The following is a 7,068-nucleotide window of genomic DNA, read 5'->3' on the forward strand; positions in this document are numbered from 1 at the left end:
ACCTATTTTCTATATTACCAGAATATAAGACAAGTGTCATGCCCCGGTGGAGACTGACTCTGAGGGAGAGGAGAAACAGCCAACCGGGAGTGGAAGTGTGGCTCCAGAGGTTGTGGAGGAGGCTGGGAAAGGGCAGAGGCTAGCTGAGCAGTCAGAGGAGGACCCAGGCTCATCCCCTATCCATCCTAGGGCACGTAGGGAGGAGAGGATAAGGGAGAGACGTGGTCTACTGGGGAGGAGATGGCCTTGATCCTCTTCATGGGCTGCAGCTGTGACAACTGAATAAGAGTATGGACCTGCATACCGGAGAACGCTGGAAACAAATCATGTAAATATCTCTAGTTTATGGTTCCTCTCTGAGTTTGGCGTCCTTCCCAGTGTGTGTTATCTGTGGACGTCTTCCAGCCCTTACCTTATTTGGTTTGTGTTGCTTTTTTCCTTCTTCTTGTAACTGTTTGTGTGGGAGTTTTTTTGCTTCCGTCAAGAATATTCGGAACTTGGAAGCAAAGTGAAGGAATAAAAGGGGCTTCACTTGTTTTCTGTGACTGTGTTTGTTTTGTATCCCACCCTGGGTCATCACAACAAGGAACAATGGTTGGAAACTAATCTAGGAGGGAAGCAACCTAGAACTAAGGAGAAACTTCCAAACAATGAGAACAATTAACTAGTGGAATGGCTTGCCTTCAGAAATTGTGAGTGTTTCATCACCAGAGGCTTTTAAGAAGAGATTGGATAGCCAGTTATCTGAAATGGTATAGGGCAGTGGTGGTTAACTTTTTGGGGCTCCTATGCCAAAAATTGTGCACGTGCTTGCACACTCGTGCTCATGTGCCAGCACCTAGAAGGCAATGTGCATGCCCCCATACTCCCTACACATGTGCACGCAATCCCCCCACCCACCCTCCCCCACCCGCTTACCTGCACTGCACCTCACAGCTGATTTTTGGCCAGTTTGAGGCCTTTTTCAGCCTCCTAAAGGCTTCAGGAAGGCTTCTTCAGGCTTCTACAAACTTTGTAGGCCAAAATCTAGCCCCGTTTCGTCACTTCGGTTTTTTTTTGGGACTGGAAGTGACAAAACAGGGCTAGATTTCGGCCTACAAAGCTTATAGAAGCCTTTCTCAAGCCTTTGGGAGGCCAAAAAAAGGCCTCAAACAAGCTGAAAAATCAGCAGTGAGGTGCACACATGCTCAGTGAGGTAAGTTTACCTGCAGCTCGCGTGCCAGCACAAATGGCTCTGAGCGCCATCACGGGTATCGGGTCTCCTGCTTGAACAGTGCAGGGGTGTCAAACTTGCATCATCACAGCAGTGTCATGTGATGTATCATGACTTTTCCCCCCTTTGGTAAACCAGGCATCGGCATGGCCAGTGTGTGACGCTTTTGGCCTGCAGGCCACAAGTTTGACAGCCCTGGACTAGAAGACCTCCAAGGTCCCTTCCAACTCTATTATTCTGTATTCTGTGTTCCAAATGCTCCCTAGCATCTCTCAACCATTTTTACAACAGCCCACACTTGTCCTCGTGGCATCTGTCAAGAACTCGTGAGCTAATCAGTGCTCGCTCTCTCTCTCTCTCTCCTGCTTAACACTGGAAGAATGCCAGAACTGGAATGCCAGCTGTTGCACCAATCTCTGTCTTTGGCTTATAACTGCTTATGCAGTGAAGAAAACATACAAGCATCTTGAGTTACTGTTAGAAAACCAGGCTGTGCAAAGACATACGGTTGCTGGTCTTCAGGGCACAGAAAAAGAGGAACCAAGAAATGGGTTGGAGCATGGAGGAAATTATCTCCCCTGGGAACAACAGAATTTGGGAACAGCCCCAGATTCTGTAGAGCTCCAGTGTTGCAGAATGAAAAAGAGGAAAATGATTTGCCTTAAATTTGCCATAAATTGCAACGGAATCAAAAGGAAATTACATCAGCTGCTTTGCAGCAAATAACAGCATTTGGTCACAAGCCTAATTCAGCTGCTGGATTAAAGCCCTGTGTGAAAGCTTGCCAATTGAAGAAATTAAATCTTGGGGCCTAACCACAAAGGATGTAAAATATGAATAAGCTAGTCTGCTACTACTACTATCATCATTTAATATCAGCATTATGAATCACAGTTCTCAATTCTTCTCTGAACAATCTCCCAAGGATTCACATTGGAATTATTGTTAATATGCTTTGTTAATTATATTATTGTTAATATGTCTTTAGCTTGGCACTTTATGTCTGAGAATAAAGTGAACAGATGGTAGATGTGGCCTTGGAGGGCTTGCTGTTACTTGTTTTGATTTTATTTTCTATTTTTGATTCCCTTGATTGTGGCAATTTTGTAGCAATTTGTCTTTTATCTATTTTTATCATACTGTGAAATCTAGTTACTGTTACCTGGTGGAGGGTTAAAATATGCCGGTACTCAGCAATACAGAAGAGGGGGAGGGGAGGAGGAGGAGGAGGAGGAGGAGGGGAGGAGGAGGGGAGGAGGGGAGGAGGAGGAAGAAGAAGAAGAAGAAGAAGAAGAAGAAGAAGAAGAAGAAGAAGAAGAAGAAGAAGAAGAAGAAGAAGAAGAAGAAGAAGAAGAGAGAAGAAGAAAGAAAGAAAGAAGAAAAAGAAAGAAAGAAAGAAAGAAAGAAAGAAAGAAAAAGAAAGAAAGAAAGAAAGAAAGAAAGAAAGAAAATTAAATTCTACTTCTATCTAATTCATATTATTCTATAATTCTGTGATTCTAAATTTCAACACTTACGTATAGACATGGCTGTCAGCCATAATGTCCATGTTTGCACACCATGCTTAAATGCATAGGGAATCTAACCATAGTTTATAAAATGAAGTCAGCTGTGGGCGTTTAGACCTCCAAGGTCCCTTCCAACGGTTATTCTGTTGAATCTGTTGTTTGGATAACATTGAATTATGAACAGACTACATGGGTGGGCTTTACACACTATGCTTAGCTACTTTGGGGCACCATGTTGGGCAAGCTAGCCTCTGGATGCATCCATTCCAGTATGGACAATCTGAGCAGATACACCATTTTTCTTGCACCTCCTACATCATGAATCTTCTGCTCCAACTGCCTCTTCTCCTTCCTATTGCTTTATGAGCTATCTCTCTCACCATGCTATTATTACAAAATATGGGTTGCGCATATCAGTAGGGCAGTAGGGAGAAGTGGGGGGCGAGGGATAACTTGCTGCCCTGAATCAGGATCAGATGCTGTCCTGTAGTCAGACTTTTGGGGTGAAGAACCTATGCCAGTAGATGGTGCTATCTCTTTAGCTTAGACTGGCTTGCAAGAACAGTCAGTCTTCCCAACCTGGTAACCTCTAGGCAGAGGTGGTATTCAGCAGGTTCTGACCAGTTCTGGAGAACCAGTAGCGGCCATTTTGAGTAGTTCGGAGAACTGGCAAATACCACCTCTGACTGGCCCCCACCCCCATCTATTATCTGCCTCCAGAGTCCCAGCTGATCGGCTGGGTCTTCTTTGGTTACCCTGCACAGGAGAATGGAGATGGAAAGCAGGTTAGTGGGTTGGGGAGGGAATGAGATTTTGCAGTAATCTTCCCCTGCGACACCCACCAAGCCACACCCACAGAACTGGTAGTAAAAATGTTTTAATCCCACCACTGTGGCTCTAGGGCAGGGGTCCCCAACCACCGGTCCTACCGGGCCGCTGGTTGCTGGGCGCCGCCATCTTTTTTTGATGAAAAAGTGCTTCCGGTGAGCTTTTCCGGGTAGAAAGCCATTTCTACCCGGAAAAGCTCACCGAGCGCTGCGCCGCCATTTTTTTGATGAAAAAGTGCTTCCGGTGAGGTCACCAGAAGCACTTTTTCATCAAAAAAAGATGGCGGCGCCCAGCTGATGCCGGTACCGGGCCGTGGCATAAAAAAGGTTGGGGATCACTGCTCTAGGGTGTGTTGGAGTACAGGTAATCCTCAACGTACAACCACAATTGGGACCAGAACTTCCATCGCTAAGTGAGGGGATTATTAAGTGAGCCTTATGGGCAGGGCTTGGTGGGTGTGGTGTGAGTCGGGAGGCATGGCTTGGGGGGACGTGGCTTGGGGGAAGGGGTGGGATTCAAATTTTTTAACAACCGGTTCTGTGGGCATGGCTAAGTTGGTGGGCATGGCTTGATGGTCATGTTATTGATTGGGCATGGCCAACTCAATATCACTCACATCGAGACATGCATCTCCTCACCTGGACTCTTGTGACTGTGGGGATGCTGCAACAGTCGTAAGTGTGAAAAAGAGTCATAAGTCACTTTTTTCAGTGCCATTGTAACTTTGAATGGTCACTCCACACAAGCAAAGTACCAGCAAAGGAGGGGAAAAAAACTCCAGAGAAGTTCCTGAGACAGGAAGTCTAGTCCTGCCAAGAATGTAATAAGGGTTAACAGAAAGGCAGTTTCTGTAAGCAACACCAGAATGTTTCCTTCCTGCCTTCCTTACAGGATTAGGCCAGTAATTTCTTCTAACAACCGGTTCTCTGAACTGCTTAGAATGTTAACAACCGGTTCTAGAGAATAGGTGCAAACTGGTAGAATCCCACCCCTGCTTGGGGGCGTGGCAGGGGAAGGATACTGCAAAATCCCCATTCTCTCCCCACCCCACTAACCTGCTTTCCAGCTCCGTTCTCCTGTGCAGGGCAACAAAAGAAGACCCAGCCGATCAGCTGGGACTCGGGAGGCAGAGAATAGATGGGGGCGGGGCCAGTCAGAGGTGGTATTTGCTGGTTCTCTGAACTACTCAAAACTTCCACTACTCAGAAACTGCTGAATACCACCTCTGCTTCCTTCCTTCCTCCCTCTCTATGAAATAATTAATACATCATTTAAATGGCTTTTTTCAATGGCTTTTCAATTCTAGGGACCTTGCAAAAGAATCAAAATACTGCTCTCATTGCCTCTTTTTTAGACACATGTAATGCTGATTGTCCCTTTTCTGAACTCAGCCATCAACCATTTGCCTCCAGTACTAATTCACACAACTTTAGGATCACTATTACATTAACCCAAAGAAAAGCGGGCCCCAAATTTCCAATATGTCTCTTTCCCAAAAGATTAGAAGCAATTTCATCTGCCTCCATTACTGTACTGTCATCTTAGAAGATATTTTCCTTTTAATGTAGGTTATTTTGGGAATGAGGAATATTTATTTCTTCCAGGTCATATATATGTTGAATTCTGTATTCTGAACTTTATGCTATTCTTTTTATCTCCATGGTAGCTGAACTCTTGTAAACATAATGATATTTTAGCCTTTGATTTGCTTTCTACCATTAGAGCTTGGCTGAATGCCTCAGACAGAAAAAAATAATGAGTCCTTTGGCAATAGAAGGAAGTATATATTTTATATTAATGGAGTGCACAGAAGCAATGTCACAAGATAAAAGTAAATTCTTAGCACTGATGTTTTTTTAGAGTGTAGAAAATGAATCTGTTTGTTAACCAGGACATACAGTATAATAACATTTGCTATTTTATTCTGCACTTGTCTTAGCTGCTCTTAACTCTAGGAGAAATTAAGATGATCTAAGAGGTGTTTCTCCCACTTAAATACTGGTAAACTTTTTTTTTGTAAATTTTATTTGAGTTTTTACAAAAAAAATACAAATAAAACATCATTTTTGAAAGTAGCGTAATCCCGGGTTACATTTCTTCGTACAGACACAAATTCAATTTCATGCTCATTTTTATGTTCTATTCCATATCTTATTACTGTTTTACATTTTCTGCATAGCTTCTCCCCTCTTTTAATTTTCTCAATTTTATTTTAATTATCTCGTCTCAATTCAAATCATTATATTTATATTTTTTGTCTGTCCTGTTTCAATTATCTATTATCTTTTCTCATTAAACAAAGTTTCTCCTGTAGTTACTGATTGGAGTATGATGCCTTTATATCTTTTAAGTTTATCTATTTAACTCTTATTTAGGCTTCAATATATACCCTAAAGTTATAACATTCAATATAATACATAACTTCCATTTGGATTCTGCTTGGTACATTCTTAAAATACACACTATATTCTTAAAAAAAGAAAAAATTATAAATATATGTAATTAAAACAACACATTCCATTCCAATTCAATTCTATCATTAATATTAATATTCATTAAAATCTTAACATCTTTAACATTACTTTTCAATTAAATATCATACTTCTATGGGAACAATTATAAGCTTTCCATAATTAATTCCCCCCCTTTACTTATATTTTATAAAACATTGACTAATTAAAATGTTCCCGTCCCTTCCTAATTCAATTTTCTCATTTATTTTATTTCACTTATTTTATTAACAAACATTTCACTAAATTACACTAACTATTTTATCCCTCATTTTAATCATACATTGTTTCCAATTTTCTAAAGTTATTTCTATTACTAATATAACAATACAATCTTATGTACCTTTACAGAATCCCTTTTTCAGTTAGATTTTCACCCATTATCTCTAAATAGGTCCTGTTTCTCTATATCTTGCTCCGGTCCTTTGTAATTTCTTTTCCTTCCCTTCTTCCCTCTCTTCTTCTCTCTCCCCTTTTTACCCCCTTGTCTCTCTACCTCTGTTTCTCTCTTCTGTATTCCCCACTTCTGTTGCTTTCCAGTATTATACTTATTTTTTGAATTATTTTTCTTTTCTTTGGTTGTTTTTTTAAGTCTTAATTTCTCCATTCTCTTTCCCCCCTTTCCTTTTTCTACCCCACATAGAATTACTTGTTCATTAAAGATGGCTTCTTCTTTGTCCCAGTCTTCTTGTTTTGCAGACGTTTCTTGTTGTTTCTCATAGTTCCAAATCTCCATTTCTAAGAATTGAAAAACGAAGCCAAAAGAACCCCTCCCTTCTTGTGCATCTTCTTTATACTTTTTAAGTTCTATTTTCAATTCATCCAGAAGTAGTGCCATTGTATAAATTTTTAAACAACCACCCAATTAATTTTAGTCATTCAAATGCAATAACCAAGAATCCAAAGATCACCAAGTAATCTGAATACACGCAAGCTGTTTCTTTTTGCTCTTTTTTTTCACTTTCTCTTCCTGGGGTTCTACTGTTTAGTTACAAAGTTTCAGTTAAAA

Source organism: Notechis scutatus, chromosome 3 (assembly GCF_049901735.1).
Source record: "Notechis scutatus isolate UNSWTSFEM ecotype Mainland chromosome 3, rNotScu1.2, whole genome shotgun sequence".
NCBI classification, from domain to species: domain Eukaryota; kingdom Metazoa; phylum Chordata; class Lepidosauria; order Squamata; family Elapidae; genus Notechis; species Notechis scutatus.